We start from the raw sequence: 26407 nt of genomic DNA on the forward strand, positions 1-26407 counted from the left end.
TACTTGTTGAACAGCTTGTTAATGAGGTGTCCTAGAGTTATCTATGAATATTTATTAAGATTTATATCAAGAAGGGAATATAGAAAAACTGTACTCTTTTTCAAAAGGAAAATTATGATTACTCATTTTCAGTGTGCTGAAATTACCTTGACAATCAATTTTGGTATGTTACAATGGAATTACATGCTTCGACATTTTGCCTGAAGCAGAGATCTGAGGTTTGTGGCTACGACTCTCTCTCTTAATGTTTTCTTTTTTTTTTTTTCCCCCCCTTTCTTTTACGAAAAGAAGGACTAGCTTTGTCCTCATGAGCTGTTCCAGATGGGGGAAAAAAAAGGCCAAAACACCATGAAACATAAAATCTTTTGCCTATTTTAAATAAAATACTGATGAAGGTCTAGCCCATGTCTGTGGGGAATTTGTCTTCTTGTCAGATGCTTCATAAGTTCTGAAAAACATCAGCTTCGAGAATCTGTTTTTGTGCTCTGAGAGAGCAATGTCTCACACTAAAGTTTGAAGGCCAAGGTAGAAATACTCTTATGAAAATTGAGTTATGATGTGCAGGAATACTAAAAACATTGCAGCAGATATATTTTTCAGCTATTTTAAAAGACAATACCAGGCTGTCAGTTATGACCCTAGTTTTTAATTTCTGTATTTGGAGCAGTGTTGCAGTTTTACATCCAGATGATTTGTTAGTTGTGCTGTGGTAAATAATTCAAAAGAGCCTTTGTTGTATAGTCAGCAAAGTCACACATCTCTCACCTCCCCTAAGTGATGGAGCAGATTCTGACCCCATTTGCAGTGCTGTAATCTTGCTGAAGCTCAAGGAAGCACTCTGTAAGATCTTGGCTTTTGGGTTTTGTTTTCTAAAAAAAAAAAAAAAAACAACTTAATTTTTGAAATTTCATTTTTAAATTAAGTGAATTAGCCCCTCGTGTTGATTCTGAAAATTCATAGAAGGGACAAGATGGCAAGAGAGACAGAGAAGTGCTGGTATCTTGGTAGGAAGGGGAGGTTTCATCTTGAAAACCCTGTTTGGGCTGAGGGTCAGACTTGAATCCTTGAAGAGACAAGGTAAGATGTGCCTCTGCTGAATGGCAATGAGAAATTGGAGGAGAGCTTGTGTCTGCAGAGCAGGGAACCTCTGGGGAGTCATAAAAACATCAGAGCTAATGGAAATTTGCCTACCAGATGGGAAACGAAGGAGCATGCCATAAACAGTCTCAGTGTTGCAGCTTTCCTGAATCTTTAACAATGAAGTTAAGTCTTTGTGTACTTGGCTACTTTCCATCTTACCTCAAAGTTTGCTCTGTTCCTGTTTGTGTTTAGAGAACTTCTGTGTATACGAGGAAATGATGAGCCAACTGACTGCCTCCTTGGATTACAGTAAATTCTATCCTTACATACTGTTAAGCAGTCTGGTTTTTGGTTTTGGTTTTCTTTCTTTTTTTTTTTTTTTTTTTTTAACTGAAAGATGCATATAGCTGTTTTTTGGAACTTAATGACAAGTCTTCATTGGTGAAGAAAAATTGTAAAGTCTCTGACATACTGCAGCTACCTTGTCTGCTTGTCAGGGGTACTGGATTTTCCTCTTTCTTCATGCATGGTTATCTTTCAGCTTGTTCTATTTCTGTCCAAATAGTGTTGTTCCCATTCTAGCCCAGTGAAGGATATTCATAGCTTTCAGACCTAGTTCTCATCATACCCAGACCACTAACAGAATCAGACAGTGTAAGCCAAAGACCCAGCATTGAGGTGGGAGATGAATGTAACTTATCGTGCTCTTCTCAGTACAATTGTCTGCATCTGACAGGTGATGCAACCAAAGGAGTAAACACAATTCAGATCCTGTAATGTCTGTAGGTAGCAGGTCATGGACTGCAGTGGCATTTATACTGTCTTTAAAATAGACCCTGATTTAATCCATCGACTTAAAAGTCATCACATGTGAAGAAGGGGACAGTGTAAGTAAGTTCATAGCATTGAACAAAGACAGACAGATGATTCTTTTTGTTTGCTGTGCCACGTAAAAAAAAAAAAGCCTTAAAAGAATTACCAGGCAATGAGGAGATAATTAAACCATCAAGCACAGGGAATTTCACGGCCATTGTGGGTAAACAACTCTGGCTGCTTCAGGCAAGGGACCAACTTAATTAAAAATAACGACAAAAAAAAATCAAAACAACCCCCCCAAAAACAAAACAAAAATTCTAATTTAGTTAACCCATTTGTCAAAGAAATATGTTGGAAAACTGTTAGTCTTTCTACAGACACTAACACTTTGCCTATAAATGTAGCATTATAGAAAGGAAACTTTCTAAACTTTATTTGGCATTGCTTTAAAAGCATACAAACAGCATGGGGTGCAAAAGTTGGGTTTTTAAAGTTTGTTTTATCCTAAATACCCAACACTTTTTTTTTCCATCATAAAATATTTATTTTTTCTTTTCTAAATAAGGGGAAAGATGAGATCGGTAGCAGGAATTTCATTTTCTTCTGTTTATTGGAAGACCCTCAGGGTGGAGAGAAGGGTGCACAGCAAGCCAACCATACCCTGGGATGCATCAAAAGCATCCTTGAGGCACCAGCATGTGGAGGGAGGGGATTCTGCCTCTCTGCTCTGCTCTGGGGTGCACCTGCAGTGCTGCATCCAGCTCTGGAGCCTCTAACGCAAGAAGGGCACGGACCTGCTGGAATGGCTGAGAGAGAGAGGGTTGTTCAGCTTGGAGAAGGCTCCAGGCTACAAGAGAGCTGGAGAAGGAAGAGGGATTTTTTTACAAGGGGTAAAAGGAGTGATAGGATGAGGGGGGGATGACTTTAACCCGAAGGAGAGTAGGTTTAGGTTAGATATTAGGAAGACATTCTTTACTGTGAGGGTGCTGAGACACTGGCATAGGTTGCCCAGAAAAACTGTGGATGTCCCATCCCTGGAAGTGTTCAAGGCCAGGTTGGATGGAGATCTGAGCAACCTGGTCTGAAGGAAGGTGTCCCTGCCCATGGGAGGTGGGTTAGAATGAGATAATCTCTAAGGTCCTTTCTAACCCAAACCCTTCTGTGATTTTGTGATCGTTGTGCAATGAAGCAAACTCTGTTTGCAGTGGGTTATGCAGGGTATGGTTTTGTGGGTGCTGTCCTGGCCTGCAAGCCTTGCCTTGTGTGTTACTGCACCGTTGTGGCTACAGCATTACCAGCTTAACATCTCATTCCATTCACGTGGGAAGCATATGGAAATGGTAATGACTGGATTGCCCAGGAAACACTGAATGGGTCAAGTAAAGCTGGGTGTTTGTGTGAGCTTGAGACTGGGCTGGACCTAGAGCTGCCAAATCTAAGACTTTAAAGTCGATGTCACCCTAAAAATTCAGAATGAATCAATGTAATACTTCCAACCTCCGGTTTGAAAGAAAATTTTTAGTTGTATTTGGTTTCCTGAATTGTTACAGAGCACGCCATGTGTTATTTGCAAATAGCAGCATTACTTCATAAATTACTGACATTCTTACTGGCCTGTTTAGATGTGTTAGTCATTGACTGGTTTACTGTAACTGGGGGGAAAAGGCTAGAAGGGAGTGTTCATGTATAAATGGACATATATAAACTTGGTGCCAAGAAAGGCAGCAAGGGAGAACACATGGGTGTGCCAGAGATACCTGTGTAACCAAAAGGCAGAAATAAGCATTCTCATAGGAAACTCCTGCTGCTGTGCTTACACAAAATTAACACTTTTCCTCTTGTGTCCAGTTGTACTTCTACCTTGTGCCTCTCTCCTCATTTTGGAAATGTTTTAGTCAGTGTGTGCATGTGTACCCCCTTCTAGCTCAATGGGGCAGTGATTCCTGGTAATAGCAGCTAGATTCAACTCCAAATTCATATTATTATAGGGCATATTTAACATTTTTTGCAAGTAATTTTCCAATCTTACTTTTAATTGTGGATTTAATATTTAACATGCGAGGATTCTTAATGTTAGGAGTAATATTAAGGAACATTAATATTTAATTCCGTGTCATAAGAAATGGCTTACAGTAATTTTTGCAGATGAAGTAGGTAAGATATCTCTCATAGTTCCTTTGGAATTTTAGTACTTATTAATCACTCTTTGCATAAGAGATAAAGCATAAAACCTTCTTTGTATGTGACTGCCAGAAGTTAGATTACATTGGAACTAAATAAACACCGAGTTGGAAGGAATTTAGATTAAGATCTATATTTGCAGATTTTGAAATTACCTTAATCCTGAAAAACAAAGCTTGAAAGTTGTCATCTGTGTCAGCACTACATTAAGCTCTGGGTTGGCACAGTTCTTACTTCTGTGCCGGTCTGACCGTGGCACTTGGTGTTTTACAGCTCTATTTTTCATTCATGGAAGTGCTTAAGTAGGACATAGTGGAAGACCTGTCTCCTTAGATGTATCCTCATAAGAATTTCACTCTGCAGGGCAGTTTGCTGGTCATAGTTGGTGACTTAACTGGAACAGAAGGTTCAGATCAAGGAATTCATCTCAATTAAGGTCTTCAGTTTTAAATCTGCGTTCTTATTAAAAGCAGAACACATTGGTGGTTTTATTAAAAGTCTTGTTATGAATTATGGTTTGAATATCTTCTTTTGAAGAATTTTTTTTTTTGCAAGATTTCTTCTGGTTCACATGTGCATCCAATCCCTGAGGTGCAGAGGCACTTTTGTTTGTGCTGTTGACTGCTTACCATCCCAGTTTCCTATTCTTCACCGTAGTAGTAAAGCACTATCATCAAGAATTATTTAATGATCTGGTTAGAACTGTGTTTTGCCATATACTGAAATACATTCAACATTTCTTTCTCTTTGTTCTTTGTGCCTTTAAAAGTGGTAGTTTTCTGCCTTAATCTAAAATGCAATGTTATTCTTCGCAATGAATACAGGAGGTTTAATTATTTTCTTTTCAACACAAAAGTGTACAGTTTCTGGCTGAAAGATGTCTTTTTTTTTTATATAGTGGAATGCATAGAAGTATTTAAGTGCATTTTAGGTACAGCCTTGTAGGAAACGTCTGCCTCAAAAATGGTAATTTTTTCCCATATAATCTGGTAAAGATAAGGGAACAGAGAGGTTTTTCCAGAGAAGGCTTATGTTGGAAATGGTGGAAATCTGGCTTTGTGGGAAGAAAGAATAGGTAGTTCCTACAACAACAGCCAGGGATAATTGAAGTAGGAGGTAGATATGAAGGACTAGGAGAGGATATTTTACTAAGGATTAAAAGGATGGACACTGATAGCCTGGAAAGCTGGGGGTGCAGTGACAGTCCCTTTGTTCATTTTGCTGTCTTCATTGATTTCTTCCTCAGTTTTTGAGGCTTCTCTGTTGACAACTTCTATTAATTCAGTGGTGAGAAAAAGAAAATGAAAGCTTGAAGTGTAGATGTATGTGTTGTTTTAGACTAAGGAAATCAAATGGGAAGTAACAAAGTTGATCTAAACTGTCCATTATATGTCTCATTTTGGCAGTGATAGCAGAGCAGCTGAAAATAAGTCAACTGCACAAACCTTTGGGCAGTTTGAGACAGTCTTAGATCAGAAAAAATGAGAAATGACAGAAATGCTGGGAGAACAAGGGAAAAGATGACATTTCTGCATTTCCACTAGTTTGTGTCTTTGTTTTTATTTATAAAACCTAAGTGCAGCTTACTTCAGGGCATGACAGATAGCTGTGTTGTTTTGTTTGTTTGTTTTTTCTCAAAAAGAAAAGCACATAAAAAAACCCCCTCTCAATTGAATATCAAAAGTTATCCTTTGTTTTCAAATTACATTCCTATGCCTCTGTAGGTATGAAATTCAAATATAAAGTAAAAACATTTTCAAATTATAATGTAGTTTATCCAATTTATTTTGGGCAGTCTACAAATTAATTGCTTCATCGCTATCAAAAATCTTGTGCAAGTCATAACCAAAATGCTAATTAAAAAAATAGCCAGTCACCCTTTTCCTTGTGAATGTAATTTTTCAATCTAACACAGGAATTAGTAATCTTAATTAAGCAATCTTAAACTATAAAATTAAGACTGATTTCTTATCCTACTGGGAAAGGATGACTGGATACAGGCCGCTTGGATAATAGTAACGTTTAGTGGTATATGATTTGTTAGATGGAGAGAAAGTTTTATGCTATCAACAGATAAAAATTTGATTGTCAGAGAACATCAGAAGACTTGGAAATGTCAAATGGTAGTCACTAGCATGTGCTTTTTTAGCTAAAAGCTTCTTACCTGGGGGTTGGTTGCCATGTTTTACCCCACTCATTGTGGACTGTACTGGAAGGTGGACCCTACTGGAGCCACCTGGTCTGGGTTGAGTAGCCCAGTGCCATGAGAAGGTTCTTATTTGTAATAGTTTCTCTTCTTTTTTCGCTTCCTACCGCTGCCAGAAAAAGATGGACAGAAGAGCATGCAAGGCCTTTCAGGTGGTATTGAGTGTTTTGTGAAATAAGAGTGACAGGAGTGTTCTGGAATCGACTGATCCAGGACAGCAGTGGGTTTATTTGTACAGGATGACTTGTCCAGTACAATAAAGTTTCTTCCATGCTGTAAATGAAATGCATAATTTAGTAACAATGACAACAACAACAAAATTAAGTTGCTATCAAGTGCAGTGCTGAGCTGGAATCTGTATCGCTCTGCCAGCAGCCACTGGTGACCTGGTACTCTTTGCTCCTTGAAGCACAATTCAGCAGACCCAACAAAGGAAGGGGACAGAATTGGTACTGTGGGATTGAGTCCTCTGATGACATAAAAAGATGCAAATTATACTTTTCTGGGCCAATGATCTAGGGGTCAGAACTTACTGTTGTATCTTTTTAACCACTTTTTACTTAGAATTCTTCCTTTAGTTTAATATGAAAATTGCCAGTCAAATCTATTGTTTTCTCAGCATCCACGGAAATGAAATAAAATGGCAGAGAATGCAGCTGTCAGTGGGAGCTGTGCTCATTTAATGACTGAAATTTGACCTCAAGCTAGGCTTCCTTTTATTTCCTTTCCTATGGATAAGGAGTTTGATGGAAGCATTTTGGTATGATAGCATTTCAAAATTTTGACATATATTTAAATGGATACAGACTGCATGCTTGAATCTGTACTTAGCCTTTCACTTAACCTGAAGACTTACAAATGAAAACAAAGTAAATAAACAAAGCATTCACAGAAATCATCATGAGTGATGCCCGCCATGTGAGAAAAACAGCAAGACAGTATCAGACTTAAAAGAAGACAACCTCAGCTCTGGCCAGGTACGATGAAGAGGTGTAGTAAAACACAATTACTGCAAAGTAGATATGAGGAGGTGGGCTATCCCTTTCTTTTGTTTATTTTTTTTTGTTTTAAGTCCTCTGGTGTAGCGTAAATGGACAGCATAAATGCTACTGATAGCTCTTAAGAGGTATGAAATGTCCCAGAACAATGTCCCCCACCTCTGGTAGGTGGCAGCTGGTGGCACAGCTGTATTCTGTGGCAAGCCGGCCTGGCACTGCTGGAGGCAGAGCAAGGTTACTGTGAAACCTGAAATGTTTTATCTTCAGGGTCTTCTTCTGTTAACTAAGTAGATGTCCCAGCACTGATCACCATCTCCAGAGTGCAAGACCTGAAGCACACTACTGGATTTTGGGATGCTGGAAGATGAAACTGTTACATTTCTCTCTTCAGGCTCAATTGGGATTGCTCTAATTTATGTTGGGTTTGAGCTGATGCCTCACAGTCTCTGTGCTGTTCAGATTAGTCCAAGCATAAGGTGCTTCGGCTAAATTGCTTCTCTCATGCTCAGATTGGCTTCCAGTACCTCTCTCCCTGGGGCAAAGGGGGATGTAGGACCATTTTGCTGCTGAGATGAAAGTTTAATTTATTACCAGCCACATTATGGATTCTTTTAAGGATTAGCCCGGAACAGCAAAGTGAAATATTGAATTTAGATACTACTCCCTTCCTTTCCCCTTCTCTTTGAAATGGTCCCAAATGCTGTGCAGCCAGATACTTGAACTATTACACTGGTAGCTTCCAGTTTTTTGAGCTGTAGGTACCCAGAAGCCCTTTTTATCTTGGCCCAGTGTTGAGTCCATAAAAGCTCTTACTCTGCTTGCATTGTGTGTGTGTATGTTTTATCTCCTTAGTGCTGAGAATACATAATACACCCCTCAGATTTTGCTTCAGCAGTGAACAAATACTTAACTCACAATTTTAGTTTGAAATATTTTTTCAAATATAAGTGAAATTGTAGCTCACCTCAACATCAAGGTTCTATTGAGAATGTGAGTTTAACCAGGAAACATTCTCAAAATTAAACATCCATTTTTTCTTTGGATGGAATTTCTATATTAAATTTGACTGATTCTCCACAGTGGTTTTTGTGTTCTCTATCAATAATACTTAGGTACGAGATCTTTTTTCTGAAGAAAATTCATCACGTTGAACAGTCATTGCTTTCTGTTCCTTTATCCATCCAGCTCAGCTTGATTTGTGTTGGTAGCAGCAGTGGAGTGTAAGGAGCAGAAAAATGAATTGCTGGTGCTGCCTATCTCCTGACCAGAAGTGTTTGTTAGTTAGCTATTCCATTCTTCATATCCTTCCAGTCAGGACAATCTGTACAGAAATGGCTTTCTTCATCAAAGTGAGAGAACATACCACTCAGAGTGCCATTTTCATCCTACAAATGGAAAATTACTTTCCTTCTGGAAGGCATGAGCGTTCACACACATCTAATGTCTTTGCAGCTTTAAAACCACCTCACAACTCCTTAAGAAAATGAATAAATCAGGCTGGGAGGCCTATAATCTGAGTCTTGCAAGGCTCAACGTGTAGAACCAGAATTTTGTCCCTTTGAGATCAAAGTCCTGTGAGTAAGCAGAGGTCACTGTTTCACAATTCATTAAGTATATCACTGGCCTTTCTAACATGTCTGAAACGTTTACTCTGAGCATATACCATGCACTGGCTGATTGAATGTGAAGACTCAGATAGGATTTAGGTTTTTTCTTTCTTTTCCTAGTTAACCAGAATGTGTGTGGTGGAGAACTATGATGTAAGAGAAGCAAAAGTGGATTGAAGTTGTACAGCCATTGATTCAATCAGACATAGAAAGGAAAAGCATTTGCAGGATCCCAGCACTAACATCCATCTATCTATGATTTCCAGGGCCTGTTTTATTTACCAGGGTTTTCAGAAATATAGAGCCTTGTAAAGAGCTCTGCTGAGGAATGACTTATTTTGTTGCCAACAGGATGACACCAGTCTGTAGTTAGCCATGTCTAGTCTGTAATCAGACTCAGTGGGGCAGATTAGGTGCTCTCATAAAGGGAACGTGGCTGGAGAAGATTGGCAGCACAAAACAACACAGATACTGAAGCAGCTGGACTTAATCAGTGCTCCAGGAGCCTGGAGAAATCTGTTTGGTTTTGAATGCTTTGCTTAAATTTTAGGCTAAGAAATAAAACTGCCATTCTCTAGACATAGCACCAAGTCCCTTCAGATCTTAGGGAATTGTTTATTTGCCTACATTCCTCTGCTTGATTACGTGTTTTTTATATTTGCTTAATGGTGATGATCAGCTATGCTATTACAAAAATTAATCCCATCAGGAGCGGTCTTGCAAGTATGGAAAACCATAACCTTCAGGGATTATGATTCATCTGTGTTTAAAAGGAACATACAGACATTAAATCCAAGTTATATTACTGAACATCCTGAGATGCCTGTCCCCTGGCTTAGTACAGGGGAATGGGAAGCAAGAGTAGAAAGCAGATAATGAGCTTTGCTGTGTGCTGCTGAAGTGCCAGGGGAAGTTGCTGTCCTGACTGGTTGTGGTGTTAGTGCTGGGCAGCACAAACAAATGGTGTTCTGGCTGTCGCTGGTCTCAGCCAGGTGTTCCAGCTTGTGTTGATACCAGTGCTCGTTTGTGTCGAATAGCAGGTGTTGAGGATCAGCACAGCTTTGCATTTCGTTCCCCTTGCTGGGGGGGTGGTGCCTTCCCCGGGTAGGGAGGAGTGGCAACCAGAAGTACTGCAATTTAACACTGTTACTGCTAAATTCAACACAGCCTGTTTGAGAGGGAAAGATAAGCTTTGTCAAAAATAAAAATTTCAAGGAAGAGGAGAAAAATACGAGTTTCTTGAAGACAGTGCCTTGACACGCTAAGCTCAGGTAAGGTAGCTGGTTGTAATTATTTTTCCTTTAGAAGTAATTCTCGATTATTATGTGTTATATGTGTGTGCATTGTTTTTGTTTCTGTGCTTGGGCTGGTCCTGGCTCATAAAGTATCTGAAAGCTGTTTGGCCTTATAGAGCAATCATTGGAATATAGGTTTTATATTGTATGTAGTAGTCTAAAGAGAGTTATGACAAATATATGCGGCCCCCTATTACATGAAAAATCTTCTGTTGTAGTTGAAGCTAGCTCTAAGAAGACTGTTCATAGTGTTAATATTAGTTCTTCATCAATACAAACCTTTGAAAATAACTGTAGGTGTCTATTGCAGCATCATGTTAGATTTACTTGTTAGATGTTTCTGGTCACATAGTGCCTGGTAGTTTAGTGTTTCCCCTATGACTTTTTTTTTTTTTCTTTCTTGCTTTGCATAAAACAAAAGCCCAACAACAATAAACCTGCATATTGTGGGGTTTTGGTCTTATTTGCATCTACAGATATTTGCTGAGAAAGAAATCTTGACATCTTCCTAATGAGTCTCCTATGTTAGAAAGTATGGATTTGTGTATTTGTAAATAAACTTTTCATTATTCTTGTTCTTTTATTCTCTTACCAGCTCTTTGGTTTTGTGTCCCTAGGAGAAGACTGAATATCTTTTCTTATCTATTATTTTGGGAGTAGCTTGTCTTTTTCTTCTCCTTTTCAATAGCAGAACTTGATGCCTTAGTATTTCCTGTCCTCTGAGCATATACCATTCTCTTATCCTCTATAGGCTGTGCTAGAAACTGCTGTAATACATTAAAAACCTGATAACATGATTAGTAAGTCTAAATCTACTAGATTTTCTTATTAGTTTCCATTCAAGGATGCACATCTTGAGTCCAGATTTTCTCTCTTTGCCCAAGGGCCATTTGCAGTTGAATAGGTTCTTCAGTGTTTTTTCAAATTTAGTAAAATTCATGATAAGAAAGAGGTACATTGGTATAAGTTGGTTCCTGTTGTGTCTGAAAAAATACAGATGCAATCAGGCATACTGAGAGCTACCTGCTGTCTAATCCCAGGCTAAACCCAGAATGATTTTTCAGTCATTCATCTAATACTACCTAGAAGTTCCTATCAGTGACTTGGTCTCTTTATCCCAGATGGATTAATTTAGATATCACTTGTGTTTATATATCCTGCTTATCCTTTATATGATCAATCCTACTGTAGGTTTTCAGGAAGTAATTTTTCCTTTAATCCCATCAATTCATGCATGCAGCTGCTTTACATGCTAGTGTTTGACTTTCTTGTATCTGCATCAGTGAACTAGATCTGAGTACATCCCAGTCCTGGATAGAGAACTGATAGCAGTTTGAGCATAGTGTCTGGGTGAAACTTCCACCTTTCTATCATTTTTGTGAAATACAGGTTGCCAAGTTTGTCTTCAAAATAACCTCAGAGTTGCAACTGCATTAGGAAAAAAAAAAGTTACTTGAATATTAAAGGAATCAATAATAATGAAAAGAAAGTCAAAGATAGACCAGAAGTTTGCTGACCTGTGTATTATAAACGTAGCCAGTATGTAGGATTAAAAATACCAAGATGCTTAAAAATGCCAGAAGCAAGGTTGTGAGTAAGAATTCTGTGTGTATAATACATGTAGGTGTGTGTGTTCAAGTGGATGCAGTAAGTTTAACTGAGCTCTGTCATTTGCTGTAAAATAATTTGGAAACTAATTGTAAATTACTAGTGGAATTATTATTTTAGCTTTAAAAAAGTCTAGTGTGCTTCAAACCCGCTCTTCTCGTCTTACTAGACATGTCTGATGATGTGTTATAGGCAAGTTATCCAGACTTTGTCGGGGTGAAGCACCTGTGGCTTACACTGAGCCTGAAATGAAATAAATAACTGCTAGAAATGGAGGTTGAGTAGACAAGAAATAGGGTTGGGTTAATGCTTGCAGTAGGGCCAAACATCCTGGAAGGAGTCAGGTGATGACCAGGAAATGCCCTGGGAGTATTAATGTTGTGTCCTTTCAGCAGATGTGGTAGAAGCTGTGTTCCCTCTTGTGTTTGTAGCAGTTACTGCATTTCTGTGTTGCTCATGAGTGAAGTGGTGACAGAGTTGCATTTCAAATTTATAAAGGTGTCTGGCATTTCTGGGTTTTGGTTTGTTTTTTTTTTTTTTTCTTCCCTGTGAGGTTCTGTTCTATGAATAGATGGATAGTTCTTAGATGCTATGAAATAAGGGGAGGTAATGGACACTGACATTTTTAGCACTACAAAAGGTGCAATTTTAACTTTGGGTTTAGGGTTTTAAGCTTCTGTGATATGATCTGGACCCAGAGAGCAGGCTCAGTATTTCAAGTAACCTGGCCCAGAGCTTTTTGATAAAGATATCTACATTTATTAAGCCTTCTGGCAACAATATGGGGCTTAATCTGGGGTAATGCTGAAGTAATTGTGTCCATAAACTTTGGATTCGGTACAAAATACATTTGGTATTAAATCCATATAGTGTTTTGATAATGTTTCTGTTTGCATCTTCTCTTGTATATAAAGCCAAGTACTGATAAAAACAAACTTGGTTATGTACTTTACTTGCCCTCTCCCATTTTTAACTTCATATAGTAGTAGAAAGAAGAAAAATATGTCAGCTACTGTTCCATCTCTTCTCCATGGTGATAATATGATGAGGAGTTTAAGGGAAAAGGTTCTAAGGAAAGACTTCCTTTAAAGGTCATATAATATTGTTACAAACTATGTTACTGAGATTGAGAGGGGCATGAAAAATGAGGAAAATATTTGTATTTACTTCGAGTATTTGTGAATAACATTTGTGCTTCCTTATGAAAACATGAAGACCAAATATTTTTGGAAAAAACATGCTAAAAAAAATTTGCTGTTCTTTTCATAGAAGAAAGTACTATCACTTAATAATTAGGCCCAGTAAAATTAATGTTCCATCATAAGTTTCTGAACTTTAGGCCAAGCAACTTGTAAATAGTATAACCACAAAGGAATTTTAAGTGTTACATGGGCTCCTTGGAAATCTGTCTTAAGGGTCCAGAACAGAGTTGCTATATTAACTTTTTCTCTTCTATGCCATGAGAAACTGCAACTTTTTGTCTTTTCTGCTTATGATCTGAGATTGCTTGTTTCATTTCACTTTGTCTTTTAGTAAGTAGAGCTTGTTTTTCTCTCGGTATCTCCCAGTGACAGGGGTAATGCTATCTATTGTTTCTTATTCTAAATTGCTTCTGACTTCATTTTACGTGTGAGGAGTATGGAAGTACTGATTTGTGGCTGCTGCTTTCACACTTTATCATGATTTTCTTTGTTGTTGCTTAAGAAAAGTGACAAGGCAGCACTTGAGATTCAGAACTTTCTTACTGTGGTAGTACCACTGAAGCTCTGTCACTTAAGACTGCATTGCTTTGCTGTGAATATAGAACTAGTGCCACACACTGTTCTGTAGCTAAAGTCCATTTCCACTTTGAATGTTTACTGACTTCAGTTTCTAGTTGGATACTTGGATTTTTTTGATAACTAGAGGAATATGATTAGTAATTTTAAGAAAGAGAGATTATTTAGAAATTACCCCTCTATTTTCCTGTGAGATTCTCCATCCCCACCCTTCTTACTAATGGTTAGAAAATGAGTCACTAGAACCTCCATGTAACCCATACTGGTGAAGGTTATGACCTATTTTACTTTGGGAGTGGGGGAAGGTGAAAGAAATGTTAAGTTGCAATGAGCTTCTTTTCCAAGCCTGCTAACCTATTTTGTTGCTTTGTCATGGACAGACAAAAAGCATAGTCTGGAGGTCACATAAGGCTTTGAGGTAGTGGTGGAATGTAGAGGTGGCCATACCCAAAATTGTAAGTTTACAGATGTTCTGGAGAAAATGGTAAATCCACTTCAATATTACATGTGTATTCAATATACTGGGGAAGCTTGAGGCTCTAAAAAACCAGGCTGAAGAGAAGTCTGTGTAATGGAGAGTAATTGCAGATGTTTGTGACTCTGCAGATGGCAGAAATGTTGAGGGCTTCTTTTGGAAGAGACCCGTGGGCTGGAGAAGCTGCATGGCTGTGTGCAGCTTGGCACTGAGCAGAATTCTCTTGGAACAAAGACATACAGCAGGATAACAGAGATGTGTTACTCCAGACCTATTCCTACAGAAAGGAATTAGAAATTTTGACCATTTAAAATGCATTTACTGGAAGAGGACTCTTTCAATAGATGAGATCAAACCATAATCCCCAGAGAAATGGCTTGCTGGCATTGAGAATTTACACTGTTGCTCAAGAACTTGAATTTGAGAAATATGATAGAATTGCATAATGCCTGGTGGTTTTTTTTTTTTATTAATGTATACATGAAAAGAGGTAGGAAACCAAGGATAACATGGTGTAACTGTACAGAACAATAGACAATTATTAGAAAAATTAAGTGCAATAAATATTTCTGATAACAGTAGTCAGGTAATGTCTATGTGGTTATGACTATGCCAGCTTTCAGTGCAGTTAAGGCTGTATTAGCTGAAATGCAAGCAGGGCTGAAACACTTTTGTGGGAATACCAAGAGTTTGGGGTATAAAATAGAGTAATTTGAATTGCACAATGTTAGACTGGATATCACAGCCATAAGATAATAACATAAGAGTCATGGCAGAACAGGAATATTTAAGGATACAGCTGAAATAGAAGTTACTGGATAGCACTATAATACATGATATTATAATATTATAATAATATTATAGAATGTATAATATTATAATATTATAATAATATTATAGAGTGTTGCTCTAATAATTTAGAGGAAATGTGAGTGAAGCAGAAACCCCTTGGATTGATGTCAGTTCAGTGAAAGGTTCTAAGAGACTACTGAGGTGTTGATAGATCTCTGAAGTAGCTGCAGTGCTGGATCTGGAAACAGGTAATTGTAATGGTGTAAAGATAAAAACTACTGGGTACATCATGAGAGAAACTACCTTCATTGCATATCACCTTGAGAACAAGTGCTTCTGATAATGGTGGGTAGGGCCAAGATATTGTGGTTGAGAGGTATAACAGTTTTTAAAATTTGAAAATAAATCATGGGACCACGAATGGGTGAGGCTGGATTTAAGTAGTGTAGTTTCAACTCAGACTTTGTATATCTTGAGTATTTATATGCTTTTGGTCCTGTATGTTTTCTTGAGAGATGGAGTCAGGGAAGTATCATAAGGACTGGAAAATATTCTCTATAGGGGATGAATTTAAAAATAAAAACAATTCCAAAACTTGGCTTCCTTTGACACTTCTAGTAAGGGAAAGAAGAGAGCGTAAATGTAAAGTAAAGGTCAGTGTTGGCATAATAATGTGGATAATTTGGACATTAAGATATTTACTTTGAAAATTAGAGAAGGTTCTTGCCATTAAACCAGGTCAGGTACTGGAACAACATTCCTTGGGGGATGTAGAAAAAAACCAATCTAGATGTTAGATTCTGTACATCTGGGGATGTAGAGAAAAGCAAAAGGTTTGAGCTCAGTAATAAATGTTGTGAAAAGGATTAGATTTGATAACTCAGAGGGTGCTTTCTGTTTGGTTTTATGTTTGTTCGTTTGTTTGTTTTCCCCCTAGTGTGGTTGGAGTAATCCTGTGTGTCCAGCATGTGTTCTCTGGGTTTAGTTGGCTGTTCGGTGTCTGGTAGAAACTTCACATAACTGGTTGAAGTCACTTTGTCTTTCTCTGTGTAGAGATAGTTCAAGCTTGTCAAGCAATAACTTTTTGTTAACAGTTTCTTCTGAGAATTAAATCAATTAAGTTGAAATGCCACTGCAACAGTTACAAAAATAGTTGCCCTAGGCCTTTTATTTCCATGTCAAGAGAAATTTTTAATAGGACTTCAGGCCTTTAAAGCAGGTAATGCTGTAACTGACAGTTTCTGACCCTTGGTAATTCTTTTGTGTTTGAAAGGTAATCATAGGAACAGTCTTTCATTCTCGCACATTTCAAAAGCACCAGCACAAAAAATAAAACGATGAAAATGATAATTCCCCTCTTTCACCTGCTACCCTTCTAGACTTCACACCTCTTCCGTCCACCTGCTGAAAGAGTTTGATGTGACTGGTCTTGACACCTGTGCTAATGGCAAGGGAGTTGTCTGTGCCTCTCCCTGCATAGTGATTTTTAAATGAATGTTATACTCTTTTGCTAGTGCAAAATAAATGTTGAATGTTCTTATTTGGGTAGAGCAGAAGAAATCAGTTAATGCTATCCATAGAATAATTAAATATAGCTTAGTTGGTTTTGGGGAAGCAAATAAACAGTACAGAGCTTAATAAAGAAGTCTTGTGGGTCTGTGTCACTGCTGGGGGTGGGGAAAGTCTTTTAAAAGAGGAATGTTGGGCAGAAGTTAAAGCTTTGACCATATTTACTGAGAATGCTCAAAGCAAGTGCCAACTTCGTGGCGTTTCAAACAAAATGAAAAATGTCGGTCTTCCTTTGATTTGTTTATTTATTTTAAAAATCTGTATGCTGGGACGGGAAAGAGACATTTAATCTTGAGAAGCAACCAGAGAAAGTTGGCACTGCAGCTGTCCTCCAACTAACATATTCCTATTGCTGCCTTAAGGAAGTCAAGGAAGAAATGAGTTTTTCAGTCATTTATAAATTATTTTCTTTTTGGGTCTGTATTGTGAGGTACTGATACCCCATAGTGAACTGGGGAGGGGGTGGGACAACCCAACAGCCTGTGCTGGGTAAATCGAGTGGAACGCTTTTATAGAATACTGTTCACGTGTGCTTGCAGTCTGAAAATTATAAGATATTCTTGGGGAATGCAAAAGCTACTTACCAGGAGAATTTAAGTATCTTAAACTTCTTTGTCTAAACTCCTGCCCAAGTTGCTTTTCTGCCTTGAAGCAGGATGGATAAAATAGTTTAGGCTAAAGTCTGAAAATTCAAAAAGGAGGGAAAAAGTCCTAAAGCCATTGATGTTCCATTTGAAATAACAGTTTGAAGGCTGTTATACATCAGTTGCAAAAAGTATGCCCCTCTACCAGCTGCAGAAGAATTTTTAGTCCACAGAGCCACCCACCTTAGCTGGGTTTGTTTAGAGAGCTGGAAGAAGCTGTGGGTGAATCTTAAAATCTGACTCTCTTCTGGCCTAGACCCTGAGGTTTTAGTGTGCTGCCACCTTACCTTCCCTTTACCCTTCTAGACCTACCAGCAGCTCTCACTGAGAGCTCTCTTTTTACAATCCTCCAAGTATGTTCTCTGCTGCATGTTCCAACTCTAATGACTCTTTCCAGTCCATACCCAGTTTCTATTTCTGATGCTTCTCCTGTCCATCACCTTTAAAGTACCTTGGTATATGTGGTCCTTTCTTTTCTGTCCCCAAACTTTCCTTCTTTTTGTGATGTCCTAGTCCAATTGACTCTCTGGTAGTTCTTTCCACGAAGTCTGCAGCCTTGAAGCAGACTTTGAGAAGTATGTCCTGGAATTGCATTTCCTTTGAAAATTCTTTCTTGAAAAACACTTTTTTGTTTCATAAGTTATCTAATATTCCTGATTATTCAATACAAAAGAAAGCATTCATTCTGAAAGGTTTAAAATCTTAAGAGATTCACATCTTTTTAATGTATGCAAATGTAGTTAAGATCAAAATAACTGCACGTCTGCAGCAGTGCGATGACATTGTAATGGAATGATGCAGTGAGGAGGAGGAAGATAGTTCATTATGATATTATTCAAATGTATTTTTGTACTGAATTAATTGTACTGTTACATAGTCATTCTGTCTGTATGGGCATATTCTTCTTCAAAATCTGCCTCTATGTTAAAAGTAACATTGATAACTGCTCCAGGGACTGGAATTGAGTTTAGTCCAGTCACTATTTTTACTTGGAGGGCATTTTCCCCAAACTGTGCTTACTGTGTGAAGCCCCTCTCCATAGGCCAGAACTTACTACTCCATTTTTGCCTACTGCAAACATATGTCAAAGCCTTAGTAATACCCAGACTGTGAGGAAAACTTACACTGGCCAGGCTGTGGTTGTTCTGCTTTGCCTCTGTGATGGGATGACAGGAAAGCAAAGAACACCAGTGTGACCAAGGAACAGCCTGTTTGTAGCCACCGCTGCAGAGCTTTGCAAGTTGAAGCTCCAAGGGAAATTCTTTTTTCCAGCCTTTTTAGAGTCAGATCTTTTGGTGTTATGGGTTTGTTGGTCCCCTTCTAAGTTCTGTTTCTCTGCTTCAGGCTGGTTTCCCCGTTAATTCTTGCCCACAGGGTCTTTTAGAAGCTGAGAATCCTTCAAAGCGTGTAGGTCTGATTAAAATGTAGGTGACAATCCTTCAGCGAGAGGTTGAGCAACTTTTCCAGGCTGGGCAATCGGATGCAATTTTACTACAGATGAAAAAAAGGCTGTTGCCAGCCATTCACATCCTGAGGCAAGCTCAGTTTCTGTGTCAAGGGACTTGGCTTGTACTACTGTGCACCTTCAGTTTTCATCACAGAGACAATTCAGCCCTGGACTGCCTCTAGTAAAAATCGTGGTTATGCTTCATGTTTAATACAAAGGCACTCATTTAATTCAGACATACCTGTTCAGTAATAATTTTATCATACCACTGAAATCACGGCCTTTTTACCCAAATAATTCTGTACCTGAGGAGCATGAATATCTTATGAAACCAACTCTTGAATTTTGTATTGAGTGTGTTAGTTTGACAGCCTTGTTTTTTAAGTTATTGCTGTGAACTTTTTATCTTTGCATGAGGTGTTTAATCTGAAGAACATGTATTTTTAGTGGGTTTTATGTAGCTGGGCTATTTGTCAGTTCCAACTTCTTAGACTAAGGTTGTTAAAAAAAATATTTGCAAAAACATTTGCACATGATCTTTTATAGCTAAAGAGGGTACGGTGTCATACACTATAGGGTAGATAACTGTATGCAGAAATCCAGTTCAATGTGTGACTCTATTGCCTGATTGATAACTTAATAAGATTCAACTTATTTTTCAGGTTTTTTTTTTTTGTATTTCCTCACTGTTTCCAGCTAGGCAAAAGCTGCATATTGGTGAAAACAAGTAGTATAGTGATGGATATTCATAATTAAGAAATTTTAAGTTTACTTGAGTGAAGTGTTACACTTTCCAAATTGCCTGTCTGCATGAGAAGATGTTAGTTGGTTTTGACTTCCCACAGATGGTGTCTGTTGCTTACGGGTTGTAATACTAAGGAATTCTGCAGCCAGAAATTCAGCAGACACATAGGTTGTCTTGGAATAAGCTACAGAGGAGAGCTTTTCTATGGGCACATATGCAGTTTGAGTTGTCCTGATCTTAATTGAGACAAGTATTTGGGAAGAGCTTGATCATCATCTGAATCATCCTTTGTCCTTGGATTCAAGTTGTTGTTCTAAAGTATCATCTCTTAGTTTCTTCTGGCCTTTTTTTAACTTTGGATGAATTTAGGGGGGATAGCAGCAGCTTGGTTTAAAAAAGAAAAGTGAAGCTTTTGTCTGCTCGATAAGTGTTATTCATCCTTTAAAATACATCAACTTTATTCCTATCTGCTATTTGAGGGTGTCTCTTTGATCAAACAGTCAATAAATGACTTGTTTTTGCTGTAGTTGCCACATCAGTATAAAGTACCAACGTATTTAGTAGTTTTCAAGTTCCACGAGTTTTGTTGCATTTCTTCCCCGTAACTGTTTTGCAGTCTTCCCTTCCCCAAATGACATGATAGTTTCTGCTGAAGTGAGACTTCTGTTGCATATAAAAGTTGAATCATTATTATTGAGACACAGTTAAAATGATTTATGGTTCTTCCTTAACATAACAGCACCAAGACTCTGTTTCCTAGATTTAGTTGTTCAACAATTATGTTCTTAACAGCGATACTTGCTTTTTAATTAGAAATGTACTTAACCAGATATTTGTGAACTTTAAGGAGCAGTATATTTAAGTTGGGAATGTACTTAATATAATTCCCCACCCACCCCTCGGTATTTTACTTGACTTTTAATTATTCATATTAAAGATCATCAAATATTAATTGCTGTACTTTTCCATGCTCTCGTGCTGTCAGTTTAGAGGTAATTGAGGGAAACCCAGTAGTCTCTTTCCCATGGAAAGTAGAGGAGCAGGAGAGCTCATGGTCCCTCCCTAAACGTGGAATAGTAAAATTGAAGCCTCTGCTGGGTCTTCACAGTTGTGTGTTAAAGCTGTGTGTAACTTTTGTCCCAAGGCTGCAGTTCCCCTGTCATGCTAAGCTGACACATCTGTGGCCGTCTGCAGAAGGGTTACCTGTGGGGGCACACTCTTGGCCTCTGTGTTGGGCTGGCACTGGCATTTCTGCAGCCAGGTGGTTCAGTCTGATCAGGGAACAGCTTGATCAGGTTTTCATCAAGGTCAGTTCCTTAAGCTGACTTAGACCAGCACCGGTGCTGCTCTGGGGAAGAAGAGCTCCCTTCCCCCAGGAGCCCGTACCTGTGTCGGGTCAGTGGCTGCTCCAGCGCAGCCGGAGGGAAGTTGAACTGTGAACACTTGGTGTCACAGTGAGGTGGCTGGGCTCAGGAAGGCACCTGAGTAGACTCTTGCTCAATCCTCTGCCTAGCAGTGGTGCAGTAAAACACCTGGGAACAACTCCCACAACAGATAAATTGTTTCCTTTTCATAGGGCTGGCTTTCAGTTGGATCAGTATCGATGGCTACAAGTACATTGTTCAATGGGTGTGTCAGGTTCTACCTGTTTGCAGTGTTTATTTGTATTACCCCTTTTAAAGGAAGCAAAATGCAAGATTTTTATAATTTTTGTTTTTTTTTCTCCCCAGAATGATCACATCTGAATGCTGGCAAGCTACATGAATCATTTAGAAATTTGCTTGACTTGGGAGTCTGTCAGCTGAAGGGAAGACAGAGCTGTTTTGTGTGGTTGCTATTTTTTCAGCTGAAGGGAATACCTTCAAGCCAATCCAGCATTTAATTTTTCATTATGTGTCTCCAAATGGAACAGCTCACCTCTCACAGCTTTTTCTTTTTCAGGAGTTACTTTGCTTTTAAAGTCTTTTTAAGTTTAAGACTTTTTTGAAAGGGACTTGCAAACAGTAGTGATAGAGAACAAGGGTGCTGGTTGGTTTATGTGTTGCTGTATTATGCCATTGCAAGGGCATGCCTCCTTTGGAAAAAGGCTGGCTCTGGTTAGGAACAGTCTTTCCAGCTGGGGCTCCTGTTATTTTTTTAGGGCACAGCAAGGTAAGGGTGATGGAACCGAAAACTTAGCGAGAATGAAGATGTAAAAGGTATTACAATATGGTATGTGTGTGATTCAGCATAAAATACAACTGAAATAACCACTGGTACTATTGGGAAAAACAAATAATCATTTAATGTTTCTGTTACCTTTCTTCTAGACACACACATACACAAAATTCAAATTTGTTTTCAGTGCTCAGTAAAGGGTGTCCTAGGAAGTTTCATGGCTCACTAACTTGCTGAATATTGCAGGCCTGTCACTTTTTTTGTTTGGAAGACCACAGTGGCTGATAAATGGTAGGAAGAAATACTTGAAGTAGTTGAGGGTGATAGTCTGTTCAAATGGATTGCAGTAGTACTGGCAGCCTAAAAAGTGTAAGTGTAAACTACAGACAATATATGATCAGCCCTAGCTTTGACCTTGCTAGAAGGAAATAAGATAGCCAGGAGACAGAAGAATGAGACAAGAGATTGAGAAGTTAGAAATAATCTGAAATTTTCCATGGGTGAAATGACTTAGCGTGGCTGTGTGCAGCCAGCTGATAAGCATCTTCATATAGAAAGAAATAACTTTATATTGCCAATAGATACCTTCTGTAGATAGCCTAGTATTTAGTGATATTTAGTCTTGCCTATCTTACCTCAGTGAGGAAGAAAAACAACCCAAACCTACAGAGAAGATTCTTTTGTAAGACAAATGTTCCCCTACTGTTTTCTCCCTTTATAGTGGGGTTGCCTTTGCAGATCCCTGAAACCTTCTTTGGAACACAGTCTCTGGGTTTATGTCAGCCAGGAGTTTCTTGCTTAATCAGCTGATCACCTGTTAATGATTTTCAAGGTAAAACTTGGATACAGGATAGATTTTTGAACCTTTTAGATATATCAATATACCTGCATATTTAAAACTCCTCTCACGCATTAATTCTTTTTGCTGACTCTGCACTGTACTCTTATTTTCTCAATCAAAGACAAAAAATCTAGTGTTTTGTTTCACAGTACAGGGACCAGGCATAGAAAGCAGAGTTTTAATGGGGGAGTGTGTGTTATTTATGTTTTATGCCCTAATAAAAAGACAGTGTGTGGAATTAGCAATATCTCTTTGCTTAAAAAGAATATAAGTTTTGAAGACAAAATTATGGACTGATTTTGCACCTCTCCTTTTGAAGGCTGTTTCCTGTGCTGTGTGTTGCAAAGATTAAAGAAGTTCTTAATACAAAATGATGTGAACTAAAAATATTGTACCTTTTCAAAGGAAGAGAATGGAAATTTAGAATGCATTTGGCAGAGTCTCTGAGGACTTGAAGACATAAGCTCTAGTGTTTTTCTTTTTGAAATTGCTAAACTAGTGAAATCAGTCAATTTTATTGACTTTGTTTCAGAGATTTAGGAGACTGCAGTATTAAAAAGCTTGTACTTTCACACTTTACCAAAATATCTGGAATTAAATGCAGTACTAATGAAAGCAGTGAGGTATTATGCACTGATTACTTCAGTGTTGATCTGGGCTTATGATCCATAAAAAAACTTGGAACCCTAAGAGACAGTTTTGAAAGTGTTGTTTCAGGATAGTGTGTGCAGCCATGAAGGTGGTTTGTCCCTTTTTGTATTGGCACTAGTGACCCCCTGCACTTACTGCTTTGGACAGGTGCAGCTTGGTGGTTATCTGAAACTAATAAAGTATCTCTTAGTAGTTGTCCTGCAGGGTGCAAGCGTTGGAGATCAGCTGCAAACTGTTTTGATGGGTAGCTTTTATTCATGCTGGTCTTAGGTGCTGAAATCAATTTTGTTCAAGATTTTATCTTGCATGATTAATCTCCCTTGTAATGTAAGATTACTTGAACGTGCTGCTAGTTCTGTTTGACTTCTAACATTTATGTGTAGGTTAAGAGGTGGGTTTATATCTCTGCAAGGGATCTAAAATGTGTATTTCTCTCACCATATTAATCAAAGCTGTGCAACTATAAGGCTGATGCTTGACAGTTACAACACATCACGGTTCTTCTGCTTCATGTGAATCAAATAGTTCTGATTGTTCCCTGTCCACAGAAAGGGATCATGAAAACTATAACTGCAAATGCAGGGAGACGGAGGACATCCAACAGAGAACTTGATAAATTTTGTGGTCCATGAGCTGTCGAAATGGTCATCTCTTCCAGAATTATTGCTTTCAAGGACGTAGACTCCTCCACCTTTCTCTCCTGGCCACTCACAAAGTAATTGACTGGTCCATTTTGTGTATGAATTATGGTTGTGGTGATTGTGTGTGGAAGAGTGTTGAGAGGGACTTCAGATTCAGGATGCCTCTATCTCTAGCCATGAGCATTAAATAATGCCTGCCTCTTGAACCACCAGTATTAAATAACTGAAGATAATACCTTTTTTATCTGAGTTCATGCTAGGAAAGAAATTATCTAGGACAAGCATTTAAAGGCAGTATATGACTAAGTAGTTTCCCTGACTAACAGCTTTATTCCAAAATGGAGACAGAAGGGAAATGGATTATTGAGCTAAAAAGTCTTTCTGCTCCTTCAAGGAGAGCTAGTGCTGCAGCTGAAGATGGACACGTCCATCAGTGTTGTTTACCTTTCATTTTACTGGTGTGCCAACATTAGCTGCTTTGGATGGGCATTGAGTTTCTAAGTTAATCCCAAGTTTGAATCCCATGATCTCTTACACCATTTAGGTCTGAATAATATTCAGGCATTGTCAGATGAGTTTGGCTTCTCTGGCAAACTTCCAGGAACAGGCACCTTGATTATTATTGCTGTGGAACTCTGCTGGCCCAGCTGCCTTGCATTTCAAGTTACTGGCTTGTGTGTGCTGAGACTGGTGTCTCAAGGGTTTTAACTGCTGTGTACCATTCTTACTGTCCTCTGTGATTTGCATGTTATGGCTCATATGCAAAGCAAGTGATGCACAGATGTGATAGAAGGAATTTCTAGACCATTACTACTTTACTGATAGATGAGTGCAAGAGATATATACCATCTCCCTTGAGGGGGAAAATAGCAAAATCAATATGCATATCTCCTCCTGGAGTTTCTTTATTCCTTTCAATGGCCTTTCCAGAAGCCCAGTATGTTCTGTTTACCTAATACTGTTTTTAACTTTGCTGGAAAGCAAATGCTTTCTTAAATAGCAGTTTACAACTTGTCCCTTCCCCTACCTTCTGTGTTTTGCAGTTCTATGTGGAATACAGATGTCCATGCATTCCAGTAATTACTGCATTTAAGCATAATTAGGGTTTAGCCAGTAACCTTCATTGCTTTAATAGCATAGGTTTTAATCAGTCATTGGTGGTTTTCAATGACTCTTCCATCTGGGACCAGACTCATAGGTTCTGACTTTCTTCATGCTACTCAAAGAGATTGAAGCAATAAAAAGTAACTGTATGCAGATGAAGATGCTATTTAAGGTAGATTTATAAGGTGTTTATAAAATGGACTGGAACTGATTAGTTCACAAACCAATAAGTAAGTAGGTTGCTGTTGAATTTCTAGAACTTGTTTCTCTAAAACAAGAGAGCTACCAATGAACTGTGTGAAAGGTGTGCAAGATGCCTGCCTGAGAGGGGACAGTGCAACAGTTGGAGCCCACAGAAATTTTTTAGCTTGCCAAACTTGTTTGTTGTTTTCTAAAAACAAACAGGTCCATTGCAAACACTGTTTTTAAAAATACAGTCTGTGGCTGTAAAACAAAATGAAGAATTAAGTCCACTCAACATACAGAGGCAAGTAGGAATTGGGCACACTGGACACTGGACACATTGCCAGTCCCAAAGTCCCTACATGGCCTGGTGGTAAACCTTTTCCAAGGGTCACTGTGGCTGGCTCTCTTATGTCATGTGGCCTAGCCAGCATCTTTCCCTGCTCCCCTAATAGATTTGGTCTTCAGTGCTGAATATGCTCATAGTGTTAGATTACAGTGTATGATAAATATCCTTTTTTTGAATGCTGTATGAGTCATCTCTCCACAGCTGTAGTCTATCAATTTATAAAGCATTGGCAACCAGCTGCACCCTCATGATGGAGCCTCCCTTGGAGTCGGTAGCTCACTCTGGGCACAGCAGCATCCTGGTGTGGTGTAACTTGCAGGTCAGGTTTTGTGGTGACCATAAGGGTACGATGTTATAATTTGAACAAGATCATGAAATGGAGGGAAAGCGTGAAGGTGGGGTAAAAGAAGTCTAGCTGCTGATGCTAAAGGGAAAACAAGAAAGAAGGTGTATGTGTGGGAATGAATGGAAAAGTTGGAGCTGCAACCTTCTGCTCCTTAGATATGTGTTGGGACTGCTTGCGTGCATTCTGTTTCTTTCTTGTAAGGGTACTTAATAATGAAGAGGAAACTAAAGAGCCTTTTAACTTTATGGCAGTTCTCCATAGAATTGCAGAACCTCCCTAGGAGGAAAAAGTTACTTAGAGATTTGTCTTTATAATGTCATGTTTTTGACTCGACCATTTTTCATACGTACAAATAATAGTTAAGTTTGGTTTGCTTTCACTGTTGTAGTGCTATTGGAATTGGCTGTGATATGGCATTTAGAAGTTACAGGACACAGCAGCAGTCCTTGTATGAGGGGTAGACTTGAGAAAAGAAAGTGAATATAAAGGTAAAAGTAGAAATGAAAGGGCCCACAGAAAGATACAGTGCAGAAGGTGTAACTTCTCCTTCAGATCAGTAGGTGAGAGGAACTTGTCTGGGAGTTGTTAAACAAGTTGTAGTTCACCAGATAAAGATGCCAGTGCTGTCCTCTGAAGAACAAACACTTCTGTTTTAGAGACAGAAACTGGCTTCTGAAGCCCATGTGCTGAGGATTGTATGGCTTTTTAAAAAGTTTTTAAAACTGTATAGGAGTTGTAAAATCCATCTGATAAACTTCAGTGGTTTGATTGTATGGGGGTTATACCAAGAATTCTTTTTTTTGAGAAAGGCCTTTACAAAAGTGTTGGATATTAAGAGCATAGAATGTTTTGGGGATTAAGAGAGAGATCTCTTTAGAACTGCTTCTGTGGCCT

The 26407-nt window shown here is 38.5% G+C and overlaps 1 protein-coding gene across 4 annotated transcripts in view; it reads left to right on the forward strand.

Annotated features, from left to right (window-relative positions):
* The window catches only part of INPP4B (inositol polyphosphate-4-phosphatase type II B), a 332585-nt gene that overhangs the window by 31756 nt on the left and 274422 nt on the right, over positions 1-26407 (forward strand). The gene's annotated exons all lie outside the window — the stretch shown is intronic.

This window comes from Pseudopipra pipra, chromosome 4, assembly GCF_036250125.1.
Source record: "Pseudopipra pipra isolate bDixPip1 chromosome 4, bDixPip1.hap1, whole genome shotgun sequence".
Taxonomy (NCBI): domain Eukaryota; kingdom Metazoa; phylum Chordata; class Aves; order Passeriformes; family Pipridae; genus Pseudopipra; species Pseudopipra pipra.